This window comes from Haliotis asinina, chromosome 5 (assembly GCF_037392515.1).
Source record: "Haliotis asinina isolate JCU_RB_2024 chromosome 5, JCU_Hal_asi_v2, whole genome shotgun sequence".
Classification (NCBI taxonomy): Eukaryota; Metazoa; Mollusca; class Gastropoda; order Lepetellida; family Haliotidae; genus Haliotis; species Haliotis asinina.
This window is the reverse complement of record NC_090284.1, coordinates 2,078,183-2,103,747: the sequence shown is the minus strand read 5'-3', so window position 1 is coordinate 2,103,747 and position 25,565 is coordinate 2,078,183. Positions and strand designations below refer to the sequence as shown.

General features: G+C 41.8%; 32 non-coding genes across 32 annotated transcripts; all 32 read right to left on the bottom strand.

Moving 5' to 3' along the window:
* Positions 1-385: 385 nt before the first annotated feature.
* On the bottom strand, positions 386-467 carry Trnas-cga (transfer RNA serine (anticodon CGA)). Its single transcript has one exon. It is a non-coding gene; the product is annotated as a tRNA-Ser (tRNA).
* Positions 468-981: 514 nt separating this feature from the next.
* On the bottom strand, positions 982-1,063 carry Trnas-cga (transfer RNA serine (anticodon CGA)). The gene has a single exon. It is a non-coding gene; the product is annotated as a tRNA-Ser (tRNA).
* A 353-nt stretch (positions 1,064-1,416) lies between these two features.
* On the bottom strand, positions 1,417-1,498 carry Trnas-uga (transfer RNA serine (anticodon UGA)). The gene has a single exon. It is a non-coding gene; the product is annotated as a tRNA-Ser (tRNA).
* Positions 1,499-1,577: 79 nt separating this feature from the next.
* On the bottom strand, positions 1,578-1,659 carry Trnas-cga (transfer RNA serine (anticodon CGA)). Its single transcript has one exon. It is a non-coding gene; the product is annotated as a tRNA-Ser (tRNA).
* A 513-nt stretch (positions 1,660-2,172) lies between these two features.
* Trnas-cga (transfer RNA serine (anticodon CGA)) lies at positions 2,173-2,254 on the bottom strand. The gene has a single exon. It is a non-coding gene; the product is annotated as a tRNA-Ser (tRNA).
* A 1,545-nt stretch (positions 2,255-3,799) lies between these two features.
* Positions 3,800-3,881, bottom strand: Trnas-uga (transfer RNA serine (anticodon UGA)). Its single transcript has one exon. It is a non-coding gene; the product is annotated as a tRNA-Ser (tRNA).
* Positions 3,882-3,960: 79 nt separating this feature from the next.
* Trnas-cga (transfer RNA serine (anticodon CGA)) lies at positions 3,961-4,042 on the bottom strand. The gene has a single exon. It is a non-coding gene; the product is annotated as a tRNA-Ser (tRNA).
* Positions 4,043-4,555: 513 nt separating this feature from the next.
* Trnas-cga (transfer RNA serine (anticodon CGA)) lies at positions 4,556-4,637 on the bottom strand. Its single transcript has one exon. It is a non-coding gene; the product is annotated as a tRNA-Ser (tRNA).
* Positions 4,638-5,586: 949 nt separating this feature from the next.
* On the bottom strand, positions 5,587-5,668 carry Trnas-uga (transfer RNA serine (anticodon UGA)). The gene has a single exon. It is a non-coding gene; the product is annotated as a tRNA-Ser (tRNA).
* Positions 5,669-8,402: 2,734 nt separating this feature from the next.
* Trnas-uga (transfer RNA serine (anticodon UGA)) lies at positions 8,403-8,484 on the bottom strand. The gene has a single exon. It is a non-coding gene; the product is annotated as a tRNA-Ser (tRNA).
* A 79-nt stretch (positions 8,485-8,563) lies between these two features.
* Positions 8,564-8,645, bottom strand: Trnas-cga (transfer RNA serine (anticodon CGA)). Its single transcript has one exon. It is a non-coding gene; the product is annotated as a tRNA-Ser (tRNA).
* Positions 8,646-9,159: 514 nt separating this feature from the next.
* Trnas-cga (transfer RNA serine (anticodon CGA)) lies at positions 9,160-9,241 on the bottom strand. Its single transcript has one exon. It is a non-coding gene; the product is annotated as a tRNA-Ser (tRNA).
* Positions 9,242-10,947: 1,706 nt separating this feature from the next.
* Trnas-cga (transfer RNA serine (anticodon CGA)) lies at positions 10,948-11,029 on the bottom strand. The gene has a single exon. It is a non-coding gene; the product is annotated as a tRNA-Ser (tRNA).
* A 353-nt stretch (positions 11,030-11,382) lies between these two features.
* On the bottom strand, positions 11,383-11,464 carry Trnas-uga (transfer RNA serine (anticodon UGA)). Its single transcript has one exon. It is a non-coding gene; the product is annotated as a tRNA-Ser (tRNA).
* A 79-nt stretch (positions 11,465-11,543) lies between these two features.
* Positions 11,544-11,625, bottom strand: Trnas-cga (transfer RNA serine (anticodon CGA)). Its single transcript has one exon. It is a non-coding gene; the product is annotated as a tRNA-Ser (tRNA).
* A 514-nt stretch (positions 11,626-12,139) lies between these two features.
* Trnas-cga (transfer RNA serine (anticodon CGA)) lies at positions 12,140-12,221 on the bottom strand. Its single transcript has one exon. It is a non-coding gene; the product is annotated as a tRNA-Ser (tRNA).
* Positions 12,222-12,574: 353 nt separating this feature from the next.
* Positions 12,575-12,656, bottom strand: Trnas-uga (transfer RNA serine (anticodon UGA)). The gene has a single exon. It is a non-coding gene; the product is annotated as a tRNA-Ser (tRNA).
* Positions 12,657-12,735: 79 nt separating this feature from the next.
* Trnas-cga (transfer RNA serine (anticodon CGA)) lies at positions 12,736-12,817 on the bottom strand. The gene has a single exon. It is a non-coding gene; the product is annotated as a tRNA-Ser (tRNA).
* A 514-nt stretch (positions 12,818-13,331) lies between these two features.
* Positions 13,332-13,413, bottom strand: Trnas-cga (transfer RNA serine (anticodon CGA)). Its single transcript has one exon. It is a non-coding gene; the product is annotated as a tRNA-Ser (tRNA).
* A 353-nt stretch (positions 13,414-13,766) lies between these two features.
* Trnas-uga (transfer RNA serine (anticodon UGA)) lies at positions 13,767-13,848 on the bottom strand. Its single transcript has one exon. It is a non-coding gene; the product is annotated as a tRNA-Ser (tRNA).
* Positions 13,849-13,927: 79 nt separating this feature from the next.
* Trnas-cga (transfer RNA serine (anticodon CGA)) lies at positions 13,928-14,009 on the bottom strand. Its single transcript has one exon. It is a non-coding gene; the product is annotated as a tRNA-Ser (tRNA).
* Positions 14,010-14,523: 514 nt separating this feature from the next.
* Trnas-cga (transfer RNA serine (anticodon CGA)) lies at positions 14,524-14,605 on the bottom strand. The gene has a single exon. It is a non-coding gene; the product is annotated as a tRNA-Ser (tRNA).
* A 1,980-nt stretch (positions 14,606-16,585) lies between these two features.
* On the bottom strand, positions 16,586-16,667 carry Trnas-uga (transfer RNA serine (anticodon UGA)). The gene has a single exon. It is a non-coding gene; the product is annotated as a tRNA-Ser (tRNA).
* A 1,594-nt stretch (positions 16,668-18,261) lies between these two features.
* Trnas-cga (transfer RNA serine (anticodon CGA)) lies at positions 18,262-18,343 on the bottom strand. The gene has a single exon. It is a non-coding gene; the product is annotated as a tRNA-Ser (tRNA).
* A 353-nt stretch (positions 18,344-18,696) lies between these two features.
* On the bottom strand, positions 18,697-18,778 carry Trnas-uga (transfer RNA serine (anticodon UGA)). The gene has a single exon. It is a non-coding gene; the product is annotated as a tRNA-Ser (tRNA).
* Positions 18,779-19,018: 240 nt separating this feature from the next.
* Trnas-cga (transfer RNA serine (anticodon CGA)) lies at positions 19,019-19,100 on the bottom strand. Its single transcript has one exon. It is a non-coding gene; the product is annotated as a tRNA-Ser (tRNA).
* A 353-nt stretch (positions 19,101-19,453) lies between these two features.
* Trnas-uga (transfer RNA serine (anticodon UGA)) lies at positions 19,454-19,535 on the bottom strand. Its single transcript has one exon. It is a non-coding gene; the product is annotated as a tRNA-Ser (tRNA).
* A 79-nt stretch (positions 19,536-19,614) lies between these two features.
* Positions 19,615-19,696, bottom strand: Trnas-cga (transfer RNA serine (anticodon CGA)). Its single transcript has one exon. It is a non-coding gene; the product is annotated as a tRNA-Ser (tRNA).
* A 514-nt stretch (positions 19,697-20,210) lies between these two features.
* Trnas-cga (transfer RNA serine (anticodon CGA)) lies at positions 20,211-20,292 on the bottom strand. Its single transcript has one exon. It is a non-coding gene; the product is annotated as a tRNA-Ser (tRNA).
* A 1,384-nt stretch (positions 20,293-21,676) lies between these two features.
* On the bottom strand, positions 21,677-21,758 carry Trnas-uga (transfer RNA serine (anticodon UGA)). The gene has a single exon. It is a non-coding gene; the product is annotated as a tRNA-Ser (tRNA).
* Positions 21,759-21,837: 79 nt separating this feature from the next.
* Positions 21,838-21,919, bottom strand: Trnas-cga (transfer RNA serine (anticodon CGA)). Its single transcript has one exon. It is a non-coding gene; the product is annotated as a tRNA-Ser (tRNA).
* Positions 21,920-25,140: 3,221 nt separating this feature from the next.
* Trnas-cga (transfer RNA serine (anticodon CGA)) lies at positions 25,141-25,222 on the bottom strand. Its single transcript has one exon. It is a non-coding gene; the product is annotated as a tRNA-Ser (tRNA).
* Between the last annotated feature and the right edge of the window lie 343 nt (positions 25,223-25,565).

Here is a 25,565-nt window from a genome sequence, read left to right as displayed (position 1 = left end):
AGCACACAATGTTGAGGAAATAAAATAACAAACATTTCATCTGACTTTCTAAATTTTGTCTACGATTTCTTTCATTTTCTTTCTCCCACTCTACAGTTCAGCTGTCTACTTTCTACTCGGGCCAGTCTTTTGTCATATTTTGTGTCATCCAACAGTATTCACCAGTGGCCTTTCAAACGAGATGCCAAAAGAAAGACGTTAACCACACAACATGCAAAAAGATACGCTGTGAACAGGATTCGAACCTGCGCGGGAATAACCCATTGGATTTCAAGTCCAACGAATTAACCACTCGGCCATCACAGGTCTTCCATATCCCCTCACTAGTAAAGGAACTATCTTGTAGAAAGTCAGCTTTAGTTAAATAGCAAAACTAAAAGTAAGACGCTGTGAACAGGATTCGAACCTGCGCGGGAATATCCCATTGGATTTCGAGTCCAACGCCTTAACCACTCGGCCATCACAGCACTCACGGCACTCAACTCAAACAAACTCAAGCAACTTCTTGGGAGGGTTTCACCAGCTCAAAATGACACGTCAGTACTATTCCAAATGCACAATAACAAATTCTATCCTCGACACACTCGTCCATACACAGCACACAATGTTTAGGAAATAAAATAACAAACATTTCATCTGACTTTCTAAATTTTGTCTACGATTTCTTTCATTTTCTTTCTCCCACTCTACAGTTCAGCTGTCTACTTTCTACTCGGGCCAGTCTTTTGTCATTTTTTGTGTCATCCAACAGTATTCACCAGTTTCCTTTCAAACGAGATGCCAAAAGAAAGACGTTAATCACACAACATGCAAAAAGATACGCTGTGAACAGGATTCGAACCTGCGCGGGAATAACCCATTGGATTTCAAGTCCAAAGCCTTAACCACTCGGCCATCACAGATCTCCCATATCCCCTCACTAGTAAAGGAACTATCTTGTAGAAAGTCAGCTTTAGTTAAATAGCAAAACTAAAAGTAAGACGCTGTGAACAGGATTCGAACCTGCGCGGGAATATCCCATTGGATTTCGAGTCCAACGCCTTAACCACTCGGCCATCACAGCACTCACGACAGTCAAGTCAAACAGACTCAAGCAACTTCTTGGGAGGGTTTCACCAGCTCAAAATGACACATCAATACTATTCCAAATGCACAATAACAAATTCTATCCTCGACACACTCGTCCATACACAGCACACAATGTTTAGGAAATAAAATAACAAACATTTCATCTGACTTTCTAAATTTTGTCTACGATTTCTTTCATTTTCTTTCTCCCACTCTACAGTTCAGCTGTCTACTTTCTACTCGGGCCAGTCTTTTGTCATATTTTGTGTCATCCAACAGTATTCACCAGTGGTCTTTCAAACGAGATGCCAAAAGAAAGACGTTAATCACACAACATGCAAAAAGATACGCTGTGAACAGGATTCGAACCTGCGCGGGAATAACCCATTGGATTTCAAGTCCAACGCCTTAACCACTCGGCCATCACAGCTCTCCCATATCCCCTCACTAGTAAAGGAACTATCTTGTAGAAAGTCAGCTTTAGTTAAATAGCAAAACTAAAAGTAAGACGCTGTGAACAGGATTCGAACCTGCGCGGGAATATCCCATTGGATTTCGAGTCCAACGCCTTAACCACTCGGCCATCACAGCACTCACGGCAGTCAAGTCAAACAGACTCAAGCAACTTCTTGGGAGGGTTTCACCAGCTCAAATGACACATCAATACTATTCCAAATGCACAATAACAAATTCTATCCTCGACACACTCGTCCATACACAGCACACAATGTTTAGGAAATAAAATAACAAACATTTCATCTGACTTTCTAAATTTTGTCTACGATTTCTTTCATTTTCTTTCTCCCACTCTACAGTTGAGCTGTCTACTTTCTACTCGGGCCAGTCTTTTGTCATATTTTGTGTCATCCAACAGTATTCACCAGTGGCCTTTCAAACGAGATGCCAAAAGAAAGACGTTAATCACACAACATGCAAAAAGATACGCTGTGAACAGGATTCGAACCTGCGCGGGAATAACCCATTGGATTTCAAGTCCAACGAATTAACCACTCGGCCATCACAGCTCTCCCATATCCCCTCACTAGTAAAGGAACTATCTTGTAGAAAGTCAGCTTTAGTTAAATAGCAAAACTAAAAGTAAGACGCTGTGAACAGGATTCGAACCTGCGCGGGAATATCCCATTGGATTTCGAGTCCAACGCCTTAACCACTCGGCCATCACAGCACTCACGGCAGTCAAGTCAAACAGACTCAAGCAACTTCTTGGGAGGGTTTCACCAGCTCAAAATGACACATCAATACTATTCCAAATGCACAATAACAAATTCTATCCTCGACACACTCGTCCATACACAGCACACAATGTTGAGGAAATAAAATAACAAACATTTCATCTGACTTTCTAAATTTTGTCTACGATTTCTTTCATTTTCTTTCTCCCACTCTACAGTTCAGCTGTCTACTTTCTACTCGGGCCAGTCTTTTGTCATATTTTGTGTCATCCAACAGTATTCACCAGTGGCCTTTCAAACGAGATGCCAAAAGAAAGACGTTAATCACACAACATGCAAAAAGATACGCTGTGAACAGGATTCGAACCTGCGCGGGAATAACCCATTGGATTTCAAGTCCAACGAATTAACCACTCGGCCATCACAGCTCTTCCATATCCCCTCACTAGTAAAGGAACTATCTTGTAGAAAGTCAGCTTTAGTTAAATAGCAAAACTAAAATCAAGACACTGTGAACAGGATTCGAACCTGCGCGGGAATATCCCATTGGATTTCGAGTCCAACGCCTTAACCACTCGGCCATCACAGCACTCACGACAGTCAAGTCAAACAGACTCAAGCAACTTCTTGGGAGGGTTTCACCAGCTCAAAATGACACATCAATACTATTCCAAATGAACAATAACAAATTCTATCCTCGACACACTCATCCATACACAGCACACAATGTTTAGGAAATAAAATAACAAACATTTCATCTGACTTTCTAAATTTTGTCTACGATTTCTTTCATTTTCTTTCTCCCACTCTACAGTTCAGCTGTCTACTTTCTACTCGGGCCAGTCTTTTGTCATATTTTGTGTCATCCAACAGTATTCACCAGTGGCCTTTCAAACGAGATGCCAAAAGAAAGACGTTAATCACACAACATGCAAAAAGATACGCTGTGAACAGGATTCGAACCTGCGCGGGAATAACCCATTGGATTTCAAGTCCAACGAATTAACCACTCGGCCATCACAGCTCTTCCATATCCCCTCACTAGTAAAGGAACTATCTTGTAGAAAGTCAGCTTTAGTTAAATAGCAAAACTAAAATCAAGACACTGTGAACAGGATTCGAACCTGCGCGGGAATATCCCATTGGATTTCGAGTCCAACGCCTTAACCACTCGGCCATCACAGCACTCACGACAGTCAAGTCAAACAGACTCAAGCAACTTCTTGGGAGGGTTTCACCAGCTCAAAATGACACATCAATACTATTCCAAATGAACAATAACAAATTCTATCCTCGACACACTCATCCATACACAGCACACAATGTTTAGGAAATAAAATAACAAACATTTCATCTGACTTTCTAAATTTTGTCTACGATTTCTTTCATTTTCTTTCTCCCACTCTACAGTTCAGCTGTCTACTTTCTACTCGGGCCAGTCTTTTGTCATATTTTGTGTCATCCAACAGTATTCACCAGTGGCCTTTCAAACGAGATGCCAAAAGAAAGACGTTAACCACACAACATGCAAAAAGATACGCTGTGAACAGGATTCGAACCTGCGCGGGAATAACCCATTGGATTTCAAGTCCAACGCCTTAACCACTCGGCCATCACAGCTCTCCCATATCCCCTCACTAGTAAAGGAACTATCTTGTAGAAAGTCAGCTTTAGTTAAATAGCAAAACTAAAAGTAAGACGCTGTGAACAGGATTCGAACCTGCGCGGGAATATCCCATTGGATTTCGAGTCCAACGCCTTAACCACTCGGCCATCACAGCACTCACGGCAGTCAAGTCAAACAGACTCAAGCAACTTCTTGGGAGGGTTTCACCAGCTCAAATGACACATCAATACTATTCCAAATGCACAATAACAAATTCTATCCTCGACACACTCGTCCATACACAGCACACAATGTTGAGGAAATAAAATAACAAACATTTCATCTGACTTTCTAAATTTTGTCTACGATTTCTTTCATTTTCTTTCTCCCACTCTACAGTTGAGCTGTCTACTTTCTACTCGGGCCAGTCTTTTGTCATATTTTGTGTCATCCAACAGTATTCACCAGTGGCCTTTCAAACGAGATGCCAAAAGAAAGACGTTAATCACACAACATGCAAAAAGATACGCTGTGAACAGGATTCGAACCTGCGCGGGAATAACCCATTGGATTTCAAGTCCAACGAATTAACCACTCGGCCATCACAGCTCTCCCATATCCCCTCACTAGTAAAGGAACTATCTTGTAGAAAGTCAGCTTTAGTTAAATAGCAAAACTAAAAGTAAGACGCTGTGAACAGGATTCGAACCTGCGCGGGAATATCCCATTGGATTTCGAGTCCAACGCCTTAACCACTCGGCCATCACAGCACTCACGGCAGTCAAGTCAAACAGACTCAAGCAACTTCTTGGGAGGGTTTCACCAGCTCAAAATGACACATCAATACTATTCCAAATGCACAATAACAAATTCTATCCTCGACACACTCGTCCATACACAGCACACAATGTTGAGGAAATAAAATAACAAACATTTCATCTGACTTTCTAAATTTTGTCTACGATTTCTTTCATTTTCTTTCTCCCACTCTACAGTTCAGCTGTCTACTTTCTACTCGGGCCAGTCTTTTGTCATATTTTGTGTCATCCAACAGTATTCACCAGTGGCCTTTCAAACGAGATGCCAAAAGAAAGACGTTAATCACACAACATGCAAAAAGATACGCTGTGAACAGGATTCGAACCTGCGCGGGAATAACCCATTGGATTTCAAGTCCAACGAATTAACCACTCGGCCATCACAGCTCTTCCATATCCCCTCACTAGTAAAGGAACTATCTTGTAGAAAGTCAGCTTTAGTTAAATAGCAAAACTAAAATCAAGACACTGTGAACAGGATTCGAACCTGCGCGGGAATATCCCATTGGATTTCGAGTCCAACGCCTTAACCACTCGGCCATCACAGCACTCACGACAGTCAAGTCAAACAGACTCAAGCAACTTCTTGGGAGGGTTTCACCAGCTCAAAATGACACATCAATACTATTCCAAATGAACAATAACAAATTCTATCCTCGACACACTCATCCATACACAGCACACAATGTTTAGGAAATAAAATAACAAACATTTCATCTGACTTTCTAAATTTTGTCTACGATTTCTTTCATTTTCTTTCTCCCACTCTACAGTTCAGCTGTCTACTTTCTACTCGGGCCAGTCTTTTGTCATATTTTGTGTCATCCAACAGTATTCACCAGTGGCCTTTCAAACGAGATGCCAAAAGAAAGACGTTAACCACACAACATGCAAAAAGATACGCTGTGAACAGGATTCGAACCTGCGCGGGAATAACCCATTGGATTTCAAGTCCAACGCCTTAACCACTCGGCCATCACAGCACTCACGGCAGTCAAGTCAAACAGACTCAAGCAACTTCTTGGGAGGGTTTCACCAGCTCAAAATGACACATCAATACTATTCCAAATGCACAATAACAAATTCTATCCTCGACACACTCGTCCATACACAGCACACAATGTTTAGGAAATAAAATAACAAACATTTCATCTGACTTTCTAAATTTTGTCTACGATTTCTTTCATTTTCTTTCTCCCACTCTACAGTTCAGCTGTCTACTTTCTACTCGGGCCAGTCTTTTGTCATATTTTGTGTCATCCAACAGTATTCACCAGTGGCCTTTCAAACGAGATGCCAAAAGAAAGACGTTAATCACACAACATGCAAAAAGATACGCTGTGAACAGGATTCGAACCTGCGCGGGAATAACCCATTGGATTTCAAGTCCAAAGCCTTAACCACTCGGCCATCACAGCTCTTCCATATCCCCTCACTAGTAAAGGAACTATCTTGTAGAAAGTCAGCTTTAGTTAAATAGCAAAACTAAAATCAAGACGCTGTGAACAGGATTCGAACCTGCGCAGGAATATCCCATTGGATTTCGAGTCCAACGCCTTAACCACTCGGCCATCACAGCACTCACGACAGTCAAGTCAAACAGACTCAAGCAACTTCTTGGGAGGGTTTCACCAGCTCAAAATGACACATCAATACTATTCCAAATGCACAATAACAAATTCTATCCTCGACACACTCATCCATACACAGCACACAATGTTTAGGAAATAAAATAACAAACATTTCATCTGACTTTCTAAATTTTGTCTACGATTTCTTTCATTTTCTTTCTCCCACTCTACAGTTCAGCTGTCTACTTTCTACTCGGGCCAGTCTTTTGTCATATTTTGTGTCATCCAACAGTATTCACCAGTGGCCTTTCAAACGAGATGCCAAAAGAAAGACGTTAATCACACAACATGCAAAAAGATACGCTGTGAACAGGATTCGAACCTGCGCGGGAATAACCCATTGGATTTCAAGTCCAACGAATTAACCACTCGGCCATCACAGCTCTTCCATATCCCCTCACTAGTAAAGGAACTATCTTGTAGAAAGTCAGCTTTAGTTAAATAGCAAAACTAAAATCAAGACACTGTGAACAGGATTCGAACCTGCGCGGGAATATCCCATTGGATTTCGAGTCCAACGCCTTAACCACTCGGCCATCACAGCACTCACGACAGTCAAGTCAAACAGACTCAAGCAACTTCTTGGGAGGGTTTCACCAGCTCAAAATGACACATCAATACTATTCCAAATGCACAATAACAAATTCTATCCTCGACACACTCATCCATACACAGCACACAATGTTTAGGAAATAAAATAACAAACATTTCATCTGACTTTCTAAATTTTGTCTACGATTTCTTTCATTTTCTTTCTCCCACTCTACAGTTCAGCTGTCTACTTTCTACTCGGGCCAGTCTTTTGTCATATTTTGTGTCATCCAACAGTATTCACCAGTGGCCTTTCAAACGAGATGCCAAAAGAAAGACGTTAACCACACAACATGCAAAAAGATACGCTGTGAACAGGATTCGAACCTGCGCGGGAATAACCCATTGGATTTCAAGTCCAACGCCTTAACCACTCGGCCATCACAGAACTCCCATATCCCCTCACTAGTAAAGGAACTATCTTGTAGAAAGTCAGCTTTAGTTAAATAGCAAAACTAAAAGTAAGACGCTATAAGGATTCGAACCTGCGCGGGAATATCCCATTGGATTTCGAGTCCAACGCCTTAACCACTCGGCCATCACAGCACTCACGGCAGTCAAGTCAAACAGACTCAAGCAACTTCTTGGGAGGGTTTCACCAGCTCAAAATGACACATCAATACTATTCCAAATGCACAATAACAAATTCTATCCTCGACACACTCGTCCATACACAGCACACAATGTTTAGGAAATAAAATAACAAACATTTCATCTGACTTTCTAAATTTTGTCTACGATTTCTTTCATTTTCTTTCTCCCACTCTACAGTTCAGCTGTCTACTTTCTACTCGGGCCAGTCTTTTGTCATATTTTGTGTCATCCAACAGTATTCACCAGTGGCCTTTCAAACGAGATGCCAAAAGAAAGACGTTAATCACACAACATGCAAAAAGATACGCTGTGAACAGGATTCGAACCTGCGCGGGAATAACCCATTGGATTTCAAGTCCAACGAATTAACCACTCGGCCATCACAGCTCTTCCATATCCCCTCACTAGTAAAGGAACTATCTTGTAGAAAGTCAGCTTTAGTTAAATAGCAAAACTAAAATCAAGACACTGTGAACAGGATTCGAACCTGCGCGGGAATATCCCATTGGATTTCGAGTCCAACGCCTTAACCACTCGGCCATCACAGCACTCACGACAGTCAAGTCAAACAGACTCAAGCAACTTCTTGGGAGGGTTTCACCAGCTCAAAATGACACATCAATACTATTCCAAATGCACAATAACAAATTCTATCCTCGACACACTCATCCATACACAGCACACAATGTTTAGGAAATAAAATAACAAACATTTCATCTGACTTTCTAAATTTTGTCTACGATTTCTTTCATTTTCTTTCTCCCACTCTACAGTTCAGCTGTCTACTTTCTACTCGGGCCAGTCTTTTGTCATATTTTGTGTCATCCAACAGTATTCACCAGTGGCCTTTCAAACGAGATGCCAAAAGAAAGACGTTAACCACACAACATGCAAAAAGATACGCTGTGAACAGGATTCGAACCTGCGCGGGAATAACCCATTGGATTTCAAGTCCAACGCCTTAACCACTCGGCCATCACAGCTCTCCCATATCCCCTCACTAGTAAAGGAACTATCTTGTAGAAAGTCAGCTTTAGTTAAATAGCAAAACTAAAAGTAAGACGCTGTGAACAGGATTCGAACCTGCGCGGGAATATCCCATTGGATTTCGAGTCCAACGCCTTAACCACTCGGCCATCACAGCACTCACGGCAGTCAAGTCAAACAGACTCAAGCAACTTCTTGGGAGGGTTTCACCAGCTCAAAATGACACATCAATACTATTCCAAATGCACAATAACAAATTCTATCCTCGACACACTCGTCCATACACAGCACACAATGTTGAGGAAATAAAATAACAAACATTTCATCTGACTTTCTAAATTTTGTCTACGATTTCTTTCATTTTCTTTCTCCCACTCTACAGTTCAGCTGTCTACTTTCTACTCGGGCCAGTCTTTTGTCATATTTTGTGTCATCCAACAGTATTCACCAGTGGCCTTTCAAACGAGATGCCAAAAGAAAGACGTTAATCACACAACATGCAAAAAGATACGCTGTGAACAGGATTCGAACCTGCGCGGGAATAACCCATTGGATTTCAAGTCCAAAGCCTTAACCACTCGGCCATCACAGCTCTTCCATATCCCCTCACTAGTAAAGGAACTATCTTGTAGAAAGTCAGCTTTAGTTAAATAGCAAAACTAAAATCAAGACGCTGTGAACAGGATTCGAACCTGCGCGGGAATATCCCATTGGATTTCGAGTCCAACGCCTTAACCACTCGGCCATCACAGCACTCACGACAGTCAAGTCAAACAGACTCAAGCAACTTCTTGGGAGGGTTTCACCAGCTCAAAATGACACATCAATACTATTCCAAATGCACAATAACAAATTCTATCCTCGACACACTCGTCCATACACAGCACACAATGTTTAGGAAATAAAATAACAAACATTTCATCTGACTTTCTAAATTTTGTCTACGATTTCTTTCATTTTCTTTCTCCCACTCTACAGTTCAGCTGTCTACTTTCTACTCGGGCCAGTCTTTTGTCATATTTTGTGTCATCCAACAGTATTCACCAGTGGCCTTTCAAACGAGATGCCAAAAGAAAGACGTTAATCACACAACATGCAAAAAGATACGCTGTGAACAGGATTCGAACCTGCGCGGGAATAACCCATTGGATTTCAAGTCCAACGAATTAACCACTCGGCCATCACAGCTCTTCCATATCCCCTCACTAGTAAAGGAACTATCTTGTAGAAAGTCAGCTTTAGTTAAATAGCAAAACTAAAATCAAGACACTGTGAACAGGATTCGAACCTGCGCGGGAATATCCCATTGGATTTCGAGTCCAACGCCTTAACCACTCGGCCATCACAGCACTCACGACAGTCAAGTCAAACAGACTCAAGCAACTTCTTGGGAGGGTTTCACCAGCTCAAAATGACACATCAATACTATTCCAAATGCACAATAACAAATTCTATCCTCGACACACTCGTCCATACACAGCACACAATGTTTAGGAAATAAAATAACAAACATTTCATCTGACTTTCTAAATTTTGTCTACGATTTCTTTCATTTTCTTTCTCCCACTCTACAGTTCAGCTGTCTACTTTCTACTCGGGCCAGTCTTTTGTCATATTTTGTGTCATCCAACAGTATTCACCAGTGGCCTTTCAAACGAGATGCCAAAAGAAAGACGTTAATCACACAACATGCAAAAAGATACGCTGTGAACAGGATTCGAACCTGCGCGGGAATAACCCATTGGATTTCAAGTCCAACGAATTAACCACTCGGCCATCACAGCTCTTCCATATCCCCTCACTAGTAAAGGAACTATCTTGTAGAAAGTCAGCTTTAGTTAAATAGCAAAACTAAAATCAAGACACTGTGAACAGGATTCGAACCTGCGCGGGAATATCCCATTGGATTTCGAGTCCAACGCCTTAACCACTCGGCCATCACAGCACTCACGACAGTCAAGTCAAACAGACTCAAGCAACTTCTTGGGAGGGTTTCACCAGCTCAAAATGACACATCAATACTATTCCAAATGCACAATAACAAATTCTATCCTCGACACACTCATCCATACACAGCACACAATGTTTAGGAAATAAAATAACAAACATTTCATCTGACTTTCTAAATTTTGTCTACGATTTCTTTCATTTTCTTTCTCCCACTCTACAGTTCAGCTGTCTACTTTCTACTCGGGCCAGTCTTTTGTCATATTTTGTGTCATCCAACAGTATTCACCAGTGGCCTTTCAAACGAGATGCCAAAAGAAAGACGTTAATCACACAACATGCAAAAAGATACGCTGTGAACAGGATTCGAACCTGCGCGGGAATAACCCATTGGATTTCAAGTCCAAAGCCTTAACCACTCGGCCATCACAGCTCTTCCATATCCCCTCACTAGTAAAGGAACTATCTTGTAGAAAGTCAGCTTTAGTTAAATAGCAAAACTAAAATCAAGACGCTGTGAACAGGATTCGAACCTGCGCGGGAATATCCCATTGGATTTCGAGTCCAACGCCTTAACCACTCGGCCATCACAGCACTCACGACAGTCAAGTCAAACAGACTCAAGCAACTTCTTGGGAGGGTTTCACCAGCTCAAAATGACACATCAATACTATTCCAAATGCACAATAACAAATTCTATCCTCGACACACTCGTCCATACACAGCACACAATGTTTAGGAAATAAAATAACAAACATTTCATCTGACTTTCTAAATTTTGTCTACGATTTCTTTCATTTTCTTTCTCCCACTCTACAGTTCAGCTGTCTACTTTCTACTCGGGCCAGTCTTTTGTCATATTTTGTGTCATCCAACAGTATTCACCAGTGGCCTTTCAAACGAGATGCCAAAAGAAAGACGTTAACCACACAACATGCAAAAAGATACGCTGTGAACAGGATTCGAACCTGCGCGGGAATAACCCATTGGATTTCAAGTCCAACGCCTTAACCACTCGGCCATCACAGCTCTCCCATATCCCCTCACTAGTAAAGGAACTATCTTGTAGAAAGTCAGCTTTAGTTAAATAGCAAAACTAAAAGTAAGACGCTGTGAACAGGATTCGAACCTGCGCGGGAATATCCCATTGGATTTCGAGTCCAACGCCTTAACCACTCGGCCATCACAGCACTCACGACAGTCAAGTCAAACAGACTCAAGCAACTTCTTGGGAGGGTTTCACCAGCTCAAAATGACACATCAATACTATTCCAAATGCACAATAACAAGTTCTATCCTCGACACACTCATCCATACACAGCACACAATGTTTAGGAAATAAAATAACAAACATTTCATCTGACTTTCTAAATTTTGTCTACGATTTCTTTCATTTTCTTTCTCCCACTCTACAGTTCAGCTGTCTACTTTCTACTCGGGCCAGTCTTTTGTCATATTTTGTGTCATCCAACAGTATTCACCAGTGGCCTTTCAAACGAGATGCCAAAAGAAAGACGTTAATCACACAACATGCAAAAAGATACGCTGTGAACAGGATTCGAACCTGCGCGGGAATAACCCATTGGATTTCAAGTCCAAAGCCTTAACCACTCGGCCATCACAGCTCTTCCATATCCCCTCACTAGTAAAGGAACTATCTTGTAGAAAGTCAGCTTTAGTTAAATAGCAAAACTAAAATCAAGACGCTGTGAACAGGATTCGAACCTGCGCGGGAATATCCCATTGGATTTCGAGTCCAACGCCTTAACCACTCGGCCATCACAGCACTCACGACAGTCAAGTCAAACAGACTCAAGCAACTTCTTGGGAGGGTTTCACCAGCTCAAAATGACACATCAATACTATTCCAAATGCACAATAACAAATTCTATCCTCGACACACTCATCCATACACAGCACACAATGTTTAGGAAATAAAATAACAAACATTTCATCTGACTTTCTAAATTTTGTCTACGATTTCTTTCATTTTCTTTCTCCCACTCTACAGTTCAGCTGTCTACTTTCTACTCGGGCCAGTCTTTTGTCATATTTTGTGTCATCCAACAGTATTCACTAGTGGCCTTTCAAACGAGATGCCAAAAGAAAGACGTTAACCACACAACATGCAAAAAGATACGCTGTGAACAGGATTCGAACCTGCGCGGGAATAACCCATTGGATTTCAAGTCCAACGCCTTAACCACTCGGCCATCACAGCTCTCCCATATCCCCTCACTAGTAAAGGAACTATCTTGTAGAAAGTCAGCTTTAGTTAAATAGCAAAACTAAAAGTAAGACGCTGTGAACAGGATTCGAACCTGCGCGGGAATATCCCATTGGATTTCGAGTCCAACGCCTTAACCACTCGGCCATCACAGCACTCACGGCAGTCAAGTCAAACAGACTCAAGCAACTTCTTGGGAGGGTTTCACCAGCTCAAAATGACACATCAATACTATTCCAAATGCACAATAACAAATTCTATCCTCGACACACTCGTCCATACACAGCACACAATGTTGAGGAAATAAAATAACAAACATTTCATCTGACTTTCTAAATTTTGTCTACGATTTCTTTCATTTTCTTTCTCCCACTCTACAGTTCAGCTGTCTACTTTCTACTCGGGCCAGTCTTTTGTCATATTTTGTGTCATCCAACAGTATTCACCAGTGGCCTTTCAAACGAGATGCCAAAAGAAAGACGTTAATCACACAACATGCAAAAAGATACGCTGTGAACAGGATTCGAACCTGCGCGGGAATAACCCATTGGATTTCAAGTCCAAAGCCTTAACCACTCGGCCATCACAGCTCTTCCATATCCCCTCACTAGTAAAGGAACTATCTTGTAGAAAGTCAGCTTTAGTTAAATAGCAAAACTAAAATCAAGACGCTGTGAACAGGATTCGAACCTGCGCGGGAATATCCCATTGGATTTCGAGTCCAACGCCTTAACCACTCGGCCATCACAGCACTCACGACAGTCAAGTCAAACAGACTCAAGCAACTTCTTGGGAGGGTTTCACCAGCTCAAAATGACACATCAATACTATTCCAAATGCACAATAACAAATTCTATCCTCGACACACTCGTCCATACACAGCACACAATGTTTAGGAAATAAAATAACAAACATTTCATCTGACTTTCTAAATTTTGTCTACGATTTCTTTCATTTTCTTTCTCCCACTCTACAGTTCAGCTGTCTACTTTCTACTCGGGCCAGTCTTTTGTCATATTTTGTGTCATCCAACAGTATTCACCAGTGGCCTTTCAAACGAGATGCCAAAAGAAAGACGTTAACCACACAACATGCAAAAAGATACGCTGTGAACAGGATTCGAACCTGCGCGGGAATAACCCATTGGATTTCAAGTCCAACGCCTTAACCACTCGGCCATCACAGCTCTCCCATATCCCCTCACTAGTAAAGGAACTATCTTGTAGAAAGTCAGCTTTAGTTAAATAGCAAAACTAAAAGTAAGACGCTGTGAACAGGATTCGAACCTGCGCGGGAATATCCCATTGGATTTCGAGTCCAACGCCTTAACCACTCGGCCATCACAGCACTCACGGCAGTCAAGTCAAACAGACTCAAGCAACTTCTTGGGAGGGTTTCACCAGCTCAAAATGACACATCAATACTATTCCAAATGCACAATAACAAATTCTATCCTCGACACACTCGTCCATACACAGCACACAATGTTGAGGAAATAAAATAACAAACATTTCATCTGACTTTCTAAATTTTGTCTACGATTTCTTTCATTTTCTTTCTCCCACTCTACAGTTCAGCTGTCTACTTTCTACTCGGGCCAGTCTTTTGTCATATTTTGTGTCATCCAACAGTATTCACCAGTGGCCTTTCAAACGAGATGCCAAAAGAAAGACGTTAACCACACAACATGCAAAAAGATACGCTGTGAACAGGATTCGAACCTGCGCGGGAATAACCCATTGGATTTCAAGTCCAACGAATTAACCACTCGGCCATCACAGCTCTTCCATATCCCCTCACTAGTAAAGGAACTATCTTGTAGAAAGTCAGCTTTAGTTAAATAGCAAAACTAAAATCAAGACGCTGTGAACAGGATTCGAACCTGCGCGGGAATATCCCATTGGATTTCGAGTCCAACGCCTTAACCACTCGGCCATCACAGCACTCACGACAGTCAAGTCAAACAGACTCAAGCAACTTCTTGGGAGGGTTTCACCAGCTCAAAATGACACATCAATACTATTCCAAATGCACAATAACAAATTCTATCCTCGACACACTCGTCCATACACAGCACACAATGTTTAGGAAATAAAATAACAAACATTTCATCTGACTTTCTAAATTTTGTCTACGATTTCTTTCATTTTCTTTCTCCCACTCTACAGTTGAGCTGTCTACTTTCTACTCGGGCCAGTCTTTTGTCATATTTTGTGTCATCCAACAGTATTCACCAGTGGCCTTTCAAACGAGATGCCAAAAGAAAGACGTTAACCACACAACATGCAAAAAGATACGCTGTGAACAGGATTCGAACCTGCGCGGGAATAACCCATTGGATTTCAAGTCCAACGAATTAACCACTCGGCCATCACAGCTCTCCCATATCCCCTCACTAGTAAAGGAACTATCTTGTAGAAAGTCAGCTTTAGTTAAATAGCAAAACTAAAAGTAAGACGCTGTGAACAGGATTCGAACCTGCGCGGGAATATCCCATTGGATTTCGAGTCCAACGCCTCAACCACTCGGCCATCACAGCACTCACGACAGTCAAGTCAAACAGACTCAAGCAACTTCTTGGGAGGGTTTCACCAGCTCAAAATGACACATCAATACTATTCCAAATGCACAATAACAAATTCTATCCTCGACACACTCGTCCATACACAGCACACAATGTTTAGGAAATAAAATAACAAACATTTCATCTGACTTTCTAAATTTTGTCTACGATTTCTTTCATTTTCTTTCTCCCACTCTACAGTTCAGCTGTCTACTTTCTACTCGGGCCAGTCTTTTGTCATATTTTGTGTCATCCAACAGTATTCACCAGTGGCCTTTCAAACGAGATGCCAAAAGAAAGACGTTAACCACACAACATGCAAAAAGATACGCTGTGAACAGGATTCGAACCTGCGCGGGAATAACCCATTGGATTTCAAGTCCAACGAATTAACCACTCGGCCATCACAGCTCTCCCATATCCCCTCACTAGTAAAGGAACTATCTTGTAGAAAGTCAGCTTTAGTTAAATAGCAAAACTAAAAGTAAGACGCTGTGAACAGAATTCGAACCTGCGCGGGAATATCCCATTGGATTTCGAGTCCAACGCCTTAACCACTCGGCCATCACAGCACTCACGGCAGTCAAGTGAAACAGACTCAAGCAACTTCTTGGGAGGGTTTCACCAGCTCAAAATGACACATCAATACTATTCCAAATGCACAATAACAAATTCTATCCTCGACACACTCGTCCATACACAGCACACAATGTTGAGGAAATAAAATAACAAACATTTCATCTGACTTTCTAAATTTTGTCTACGATTTCTTTCATTTTCTTTCTCCCACTCTACAGTTGAGCTGTCTACTTTCTACTCGGGCCAGTCTTTTGTCATATTTTGTGTCATCCAACAGTATTCACCAGTGGCCTTTCAAACGAGATGCCAAAAGAAAGACGTTAACCACACAACATGCAAAAAGATACGCTGTGAACAGGATTCGAACCTGCGCGGGAATATCCCATTGGATTTCGAGTCCAACGCCTTAACCAATCGGCCATCACAGCACTCACGACAGTCAAGTCAAACAGACTCAAGCAACTTCTTGGGAGGGTTTCACCAGCTCAAAATGACACATCAATACTATTCCAAATGCACAATAACAAATTCTATCCTCGACACACTCGTCCATACACAGCACACAATGTTTAGGAAATAAAATAACAAACATTTCATCTGACTTTCTAAATTTTGTCTACGATTTCTTTCATTTTCTTTCTCCCACTCTACAGTTCAGCTGTCTACTTTCTACTCGGGCCAGTCTTTTGTCATATTTTGTGTCATCCAACAGTATTCACCAGTGGCCTTTCAAACGAGATGCCAAAAGAAAGACGTTAACCACACAACATGCAAAAAGATACGCTGTGAACAGGATTCGAACCTGCGCGGGAATAACCCATTGGATTTCAAGTCCAACGCCTTAACCACTCGGCCATCACAGCTCTCCCATATCCCCTCACTAGTAAAGGAACTATCTTGTAGAAAGTCAGCTTTAGTTAAATAGCAAAACTAAAAGTAAGACGCTCTGAACAGAATTCGAACCTGCGCGGGAATATCCCATTGGATTTCGAGTCCAACGCCTTAACCACTCGGCCATCACAGCTCTCCCATATCCCCTCACTAGTAAAGGAACTATCTTGTAGAAAGTCAGATTTAGTTATATAGCAAAACTAAAAGTAAGACGCTGTGAACAGGATTCGAACCTGCGCGGGAATATCCCATTGGATTTCAAGTCCAACGCCTTAACCACTCGGCCATCACAGCTCTCCTACACCCCCTCACTAGTAAAGGAACTATCTTGTAGAAAGTCAGCTTTAGTTAAATAGCAAAACTAAAAGTAAGACGCTGTGAACAGAATTCGAACCTGCGCGGGAATATCCCATTGGATTTCGAGTCCAACGCCTTAACCACTCGGCCATCACAGCACTCACGGCAGTCAAGTCAAACAGACTCAAGCAACTTCTTGGGAGGGTTTCACCAGCTCAAAATGACACATCAATACTATTCCAAATGCACAATAACAAATTCTATCCTCGACACACTCGTCCATACACAGCACACAATGTTTAGGAAATAAAATAACAAACATTTCATCTGACTTTCTAAATTTTGTCTACGATTTCTTTCATTTTCTTTCTCCCACTCTACAGTTCAGCTGTCTACTTTCTACTCGGGCCAGTCTTTTGTCATATTTTGTGTCATCCAACAGTATTCACCAGTGGCCTTTCAAACGAGATGCCAAAAGAAAGACGTTAACCACACAACATGCAAAAAGATACGCTGTGAACAGGATTCGAACCTGCGCGGGAATAACCCAATTGGATTTCAAGTCCAACGCCTTAACCACTCGGCCATCACAGCTCTCCCATATCCCCTCACTAGTAAAGGAACTATCTTGTAGAAAGTCAGCTTTAGTTAAATAGCAAAACTAAAAGTAAGACGCTGTGAACAGGATTCGAACCTGCGCAGGAATATCCCATTGGATTTCGAGTCCAACGCCTTAACCACTCGGCCATCACAGCACTCACGGCAGTCAAGTCAAACAGACTCAAGCAACTTCTTGGGAGGGTTTCACCAGCTCAAAATGACACATCAATACTATTCCAAATGCACAATAACAAATTCTATCCTCGACACACTCGTCCATACACAGCACACAGTGTTGAGGAAATAAAATAACAAACATTTCATCTGACTTTCTAAATTTTGTCTACGATTTCTTTCATTTTCTTTCTCCCACTCTACAGTTCAGCTGTCTACTTTCTACTCGGGCCAGTCTTTTGTCATATTTTGTGTCATCCAACAGTATTCACCAGTGGCCTTTCAAACGAGATGCCAAAAGAAAGACGTTAACCACACAACATGCAAAAAGATACGCTGTGAACAGGATTCGAACCTGCGCGGGAATAACCCATTGGATTTCAAGTCCAACGAATTAACCACTCGGCCATCACAGCTCTTCCATATCCCCTCACTAGTAAAGGAACTATCTTGTAGAAAGTCAGCTTTAGTTAAATAGCAAAACTAAAATCAAGACGCTGTGAACAGGATTCGAACCTGCGCGGGAATATCCCATTGGATTTCGAGTCCAACGCCTTAACCACTCGGCCATCACAGCACTCACGGCAGTCAAGTCAAACAGACTCAAGCAACTTCTTGGGAGGGTTTCACCAGCTCAAAATGACACATCAATACTATTCCAAATGCACAATAACAAATTCTATCCTCGACACACTCGTCCATACACAGCACACAATGTTGAGGAAATAAAATAACAAACATTTCATCTGACTTTCTAAATTTTGTCTACGATTTCTTTCATTTTCTTTCTCCCACTCTACAGTTCAGCTGTCTACTTTCTACTCGGGCCAGTCTTTTGTCATATTTTGTGTCATCCAACAGTATTCACCAGTGGCCTTTCAAACGAGATGCCAAAAGAAAGACGTTAACCACACAACATGCAAAAAGATACGCTGTGAACAGGATTCGAACCTGCGCGGGAATAACCCATTGGATTTCAAGTCCAACGCCTTAACCACTCGGCCATCACAGCTCTCCCATATCCCCTCACTAGTAAAGGAACTATCTTGTAGAAAGTCAGCTTTAGTTAAATAGCAAAACTAAAAGTAAGACGCTCTGAACAGAATTCGAACCTGCGCGGGAATATCCCATTGGATTTCGAGTCCAACGCCTTAACCACTCGGCCATCACAGCTCTCCCATATCCCCTCACTAGTAAAGGAACTATCTTGTAGAAAGTCAGCTTTAGTTAAATAGCAAAACTAAAATCAAGACGCTGTGAACAGGATTCGAACCTGCGCGGGAATATCCCATTGGATTTCGAGTCCAACGCCTTAACCACTCGGCCATCACAGCACTCACGGCAGTCAAGTCAAACAGACTCAAGCAACTTCTTGGGAGGGTTTCACCAGCTCAAAATGACACATCAATACTATTCCAAATGCACAATAACAAATTCTATCCTCGACACACTCGTCCATACACAGCACACAATGTTGAGGAAATAAAATAACAAACATTTCATCTGACTTTCTAAATTTTGTCTACGATTTCTTTCATTTTCTTTCTCCCACTCTACAGTTCAGCTGTCTACTTTCTACTCGGGCCAGTCTTTTGTCATATTTTGTGTCATCCAACAGTATTCACTAGTGGCCTTTCAAACGAGATGCCAAAAGAAAGACGTTAACCACACAACATGCAAAAAGATACGCTGTGAACAGGATTCGAACCTGCGCGGGAATAACCCATTGGATTTCAAGTCCAACGCCTTAACCACTCGGCCATCACAGCTCTCCCATATCCCCTCACTAGTAAAGGAACTATCTTGTAGAAAGTCAGCTTTAGTTAAATAGCAAAACTAAAAGTAAGACGCTGTGAACAGGATTCGAACCTGCGCGGGAATATCCCATTGGATTTCGAGTCCAACGCCTTAACCACTCGGCCATCACAGCACTCACGGCAGTCAAGTCAAACAGACTCAAGCAACTTCTTGGGAGGGTTTCACCAGCTCAAAATGACACATCAATACTATTCCAAATGCACAATAACAAATTCTATCCTCGACACACTCGTCCATACACAGCACACAATGTTGAGGAAATAAAATAACAAACATTTCATCTGACTTTCTAAACTTTGTCTACGATTTCTTTCATTTTCTTTCTCCCACTCTACAGTTGAGCTGTCTACTTTCTACTCGGGCCAGTCTTTTGTCATATTTTGTGTCATCCAACAGTATTCACCAGTGGCCTTTCAAACGAGATGCCAAAAGAAAGACGTTAACCACACAACATGCAAAAAGATACGCTGTGAACAGGATTCGAACCTGCGTGGGAATAACCCATTGGATTTCAAGTCCAACGAATTAACCACTCGGCCATCACAGCTCTCCCATATCCCCTCACTAGTAAAGGAACTATCTTGTAGAAAGTCAGCTTTAGTTAAATAGCAAAACTAAAAGTAAGACGCTGTGAACAGGATTCGAACCTGCGCGGGAATATCCCATTGGATTTCGAGTCCAACGCCTTAACCACTCGGCCATCACAGCACTCACGACAGTCAAGTCAAACAGACTCAAGCAACTTCTTGGGAGGGTTTCACCAGCTCAAAATGACACATCAATACTATTCCAAATGCACAATAACAAATTCTATCCTCGACACACTCGTCCATACACAGCACACAATGTTTAGGAAATAAAATAACAAACATTTCATCTGACTTTCTAAATTTTGTCTACGATTTCTTTCATTTTCTTTCTCCCACTCTACAGTTCAGCTGTCTACTTTCTACTCGGGCCAGTCTTTTGTCATATTTTGTGTCATCCAACAGTATTCACCAGTGGCCTTTCAAACGAGATGCCAAAAGAAAGACGTTAACCACACAACATGCAAAAAGATACGCTGTGAACAGGATTCGAACCTGCGCGGGAATAACCCATTGAATTTCAAGTCCAACGCCTTAACCACTCGGCCATCACAGCTCTCCCATATCCCCTCACTAGTAAAGGAACTATCTTGTAGAAAGTCAGCTTTAGTTAAATAGCAAAACTAAAAGTAAGACGCTGTGAACAGAATTCGAACCTGCGCGGGAATATCCCATTGGATTTCGAGTCCAACGCCTTAACCACTCGGCCATCACAGCACTCACGGCAGTCAAGTCAAACAGACTCAAGCAACTTCTTGGGAGGGTTTCACCAGCTCAAAATGACACATCAATACTATTCCAAATGCACAATAACAAATTCTATCCTCGACACACTCGTCCATACACAGCACACAATGTTGAGGAAATAAAATAACAAACATTTCATCTGACTTTCTAAATTTTGTCTACGATTTCTTTCATTTTCTTTCTCCCACTCTACAGTTGAGCTGTCTACTTTCTACTCGGGCCAGTCTTTTGTCATATTTTGTGTCATCCAACAGTATTCACCAGTGGCCTTTCAAACAAGATGCCAAAAGAAAGACGTTAACCACACAACATGCAAAAAGATACGCTGTGAACAGGATTCGAAACTGCGCGGGAATATCCCATTGGATTTCGAGTCCAACGCCTTAACCACTCGGCCATCACAGCACTCACGACAGTCAAGTCAAACAGACTCAAGCAACTTCTTGGGAGGGTTTCACCAGCTCAAAATGACACATCAATACTATTCCAAATGCACAATAACAAATTCTATCCTCGACACACTCGTCCATACACAGCACACAATGTTTAGGAAATAAAATAACAAACATTTCATCTGACTTTCTAAATTTTGTCTACGATTTCTTTCATTTTCTTTCTCCCACTCTACAGTTCAGCTGTCTACTTTCTACTCGGGCCAGTCTTTTGTCATATTTTGTGTCATCCAACAGTATTCACTAGTGGCCTTTCAAACGAGATGCCAAAAGAAAGACGTTAACCACACAACATGCAAAAAGATACGCTGTGAACAGGATTCGAACCTGCGCGGGAATAACCCATTGGATTTCAAGTCCAACGCCTTAACCACTCGGCCATCACAGCTCTCCCATATCCCCTCACTAGTAAAGGAACTATCTTGTAGAAAGTCAGCTTTAGTTAAATAGCAAAACTAAAAGTAAGACGCTGTGAACAGGATTCGAACCTGCGCGGGAATATCCCATTGGATTTCGAGTCCAACGCCTTAACCACTCGGCCATCACAGCACTCACGGCAGTCAAGTCAAACAGACTCAAGCAACTTCTTGGGAGGGTTTCACCAGCTCAAAATGACACATCAATACTATTCCAAATGCACAATAACAAATTCTATCCTCGACACACTCGTCCATACACAGCACACAATGTTGAGGAAACAAAATAAAAAACATTTCATCTGACTTTCTAAATTTTGTCTACGATTTCTTTCATTTTCTTTCTCCCACTCTACAGTTCAGCTGTCTACTTTCTACTCGGGCCAGTCTTTTGTCATATTTTGTGTCATCCAACAGTATTCACCAGTGGCCTTTCAAACGAGATGCCAAAAGAAAGACGTTAACCACACAACATGCAAAAAGATACGCTGTGAACAGGATTCGAACCTGCGTGGGAATAACCCATTGGATTTCAAGTCCAACGAATTAACCACTCGGCCATCACAGTTCTCCCATATCCCCTCACTAGTAAAGGAACTATCTTGTAGAAAGTCAGCTTTAGTTAAATAGCAAAACTAAAAGTAAGACGCTGTGAACAGGATTCGAAACTGCGCGGGAATATCCCATTGGATTTCGAGTCCAACGCCTTAACCACTCGGCCATCACAGCACTCACGACAGTCAAGTCAAACAGACTCAAGCAACTTCTTGGGAGGGTTTCACCAGCTCAAAATGACACATCAATACTATTCCAAATGCACAATAACAAATTCTATCCTCGACACACTCGTCCATACACAGCACACAATGTTTAGGAAATAAAATAACAAACATTTCATCTGACTTTCTAAATTTTGTCTACGATTTCTTTCATTTTCTTTCTCCCACTCTACAGTTCAGCTGTCTACTTTCTACTCGGGCCAGTCTTTTGTCATATTTTGTGTCATCCAACAGTATTCACCAGTGGCCTTTCAAACGAGATGCCAAAAGAAAGACGTTAACCACACAACATGCAAAAAGATACGCTGTGAACAGGATTCGAACCTGCGCGGGAATAACCCATTGGATTTCAAGTCCAACGCCTTAACCACTCGGCCATCACAGCTCTCCCATATCCCCTCACTAGTAAAGGAACTATCTTGTAGAAAGTCAGCTTTAGTTAAATAGCAAAACTAAAAGTAAGACGCTGTGAACAGAATTCGAACCTGCGCGGGAATATCCCATTGGATTTCGAGTCCAACGCCTTAACCACTCGGCCATCACAGCACTCACGGCAGTCAAGTCAAACAGACTCAAGCAACTTCTTGGGAGGGTTTCACCAGCTCAAAATGACACATCAATACTATTCCAAATGCACAATAACAAATTCTATCCTCGACACACTCGTCCATACACAGCACACAATGTTGAGGAAATAAAATAACAAACATTTCATCTGACTTTCTAAATTTTGTCTACGATTTCTTTCATTTTCTTTCTCCCACTCTACAGTTCAGCTGTATACTTTCTACTCGGGCCAGTCTTTTGTCATATTTTGTGTCATCCAACAGTATTCACCAGTGGCCTTTCAAACGAGATGCCAAAAGAAAGACGTTAACCACACAACATGCAAAAAGATACGCTGTGAACAGGATTCGAACCTGCGCGGGAATAACCCATTGGATTTCAAGTCCAACGCCTTAACCACTCGGCCATCACAGCTCTCCTACACCCCCTCACTAGTAAAGGAACTATCTTGTAGAAAGTCAGCTTTAGTTAAATAGCAAAACTAAAAGTAAGACGCTGTGAACAGAATTGGAACCTGCGCGGGAATATCCCATTGGATTTCGACTCCAACGCCTTAACCACTCGGCCATCACAGCTCTCCCATATCCCCTCACTAGTAAAGGAACTATCTTGTAGAAAGTCAGATTTAGTTAAATAGCAAAACTAAAAGTAAGACGCTGTGAACAGGATTCGAACCTGCGCGGGAATATCCCATTGGATTTCAAGTCCAACGCCTTAACCACTCGGCCATCACAGCTCTCCTACACCCCCTCACTAGTAAAGGAACTATCTTGTAGAAAGTCAGCTTTAGTTAAATAGCAAAACTAAAAGTAAGACGCTGTGAACAGAATTCGAACCTGCGCGGGAATATCCCATTGGATTTCGAGTCCAACGCCTTAACCACTCGGCCATCACAGCACTCACGGCAGTCAAGTCAAACAGACTCAAGCAACTTCTTGGGAGGGTTTCACCAGCTCAAAATGACACATCAATACTATTCCAAATGCACAATAACAAATTCTATCCTCGACACACTCGTCCATACACAGCACACAATGTTTAGGAAATAAAATAACAAACATTTCATCTGACTTTCTAAATTTTGTCTACGATTTCTTTCATTTTCTTTCTCCCACTCTACAGTTCAGCTGTCTACTTTCTACTCGGGCCAGTCTTTTTGTCATATTTTGTGTCATCCAACAGTATTCACCAGTGGCCTTTCAAACGAGATGCCAAAAGAAAGACGTTAATCACACAACATGCAAAAAGATACGCTGTGAACAGGATTCGAACCTGCGCGGGAATAACCCATTGGATTTCAAGTCCAACGAATTAACCACTCGGCCATCACAGCTCTCCCATATCCCCTCACTAGTAAAGGAACTATCTTGTAGAAAGTCAGCTTTAGTTAAATAGCAAAACTAAAAGCAAGACGCTGTGAACAGGATTCGAACCTGCGCAGGAATATCCCATTGGATTTCGAGTCCAACGCCTTAACCACTCGGCCATCACAGCACTCACGACAGTCAAGTCAAACAGACTCAAGCAACTTCTTGGGAGGGTTTCACCAGCTCAAAATGACACATCAATACTATTCCAAATGCACAATAACAAATTCTATCCTCGACACACTCGTCCATACACAGCACACAATGTTTAGGAAATAAAATAACAAACATTTCATCTGACTTTCTAAATTTTGTCTACGATTTCTTTCATTTTCTTTCTCCCACTCTACAGTTCAACTGTCTACTTTCTACTCGGGCCAGTCTTTTGTCATATTTTGTGTCATCCAACAGTATTCACCAGTGGCCTTTCAAACAAGATGCCAAAAGAAAGACGTTAACCACACAACATGCAAAAAGATACGCTGTGAACAGGATTCGAACCTGCGCGGGAATAACCCATTGGATTTCAAGTCCAACGCCTTAACCACTCGGCCATCACAGCTCTCCCATATCCCCTCACTAGTAAAGGAACTATCTTGTAGAAAGTCAGCTTTAGTTAAATAGCAAAACTAAAAGTAAGACGCTGTGAACAGGATTCGAACCTGCGCGGGAATATCCCATTGGATTTCGAGTCCAACGCCTTAACCACTCGGCCATCACAGCACTCACGACAGTCAAGTCAAACAGACTCAAGCAACTTCTTGGGAGGGTTTCACCAGCTCAAAATGACACATCAATACTATTCCAAATGCACAATAACAAATTCTATCCTCGACACACTCGTCCATACACAGCACACAATGTTGAGGAAATAAAATAACAAACATTTCATCTGACTTTCTAAATTTTGTCTACGATTTCTTTCATTTTCTTTCTCCCACTCTACAGTTCAGCTGTCTACTTTCTACTCGGGCCAGTCTTTTGTCATATTTTGTGTCATCCAACAGTATTCACCAGTGGCCTTTCAAACAAGATGCCAAAAGAAAGACGTTAAACACACAACATG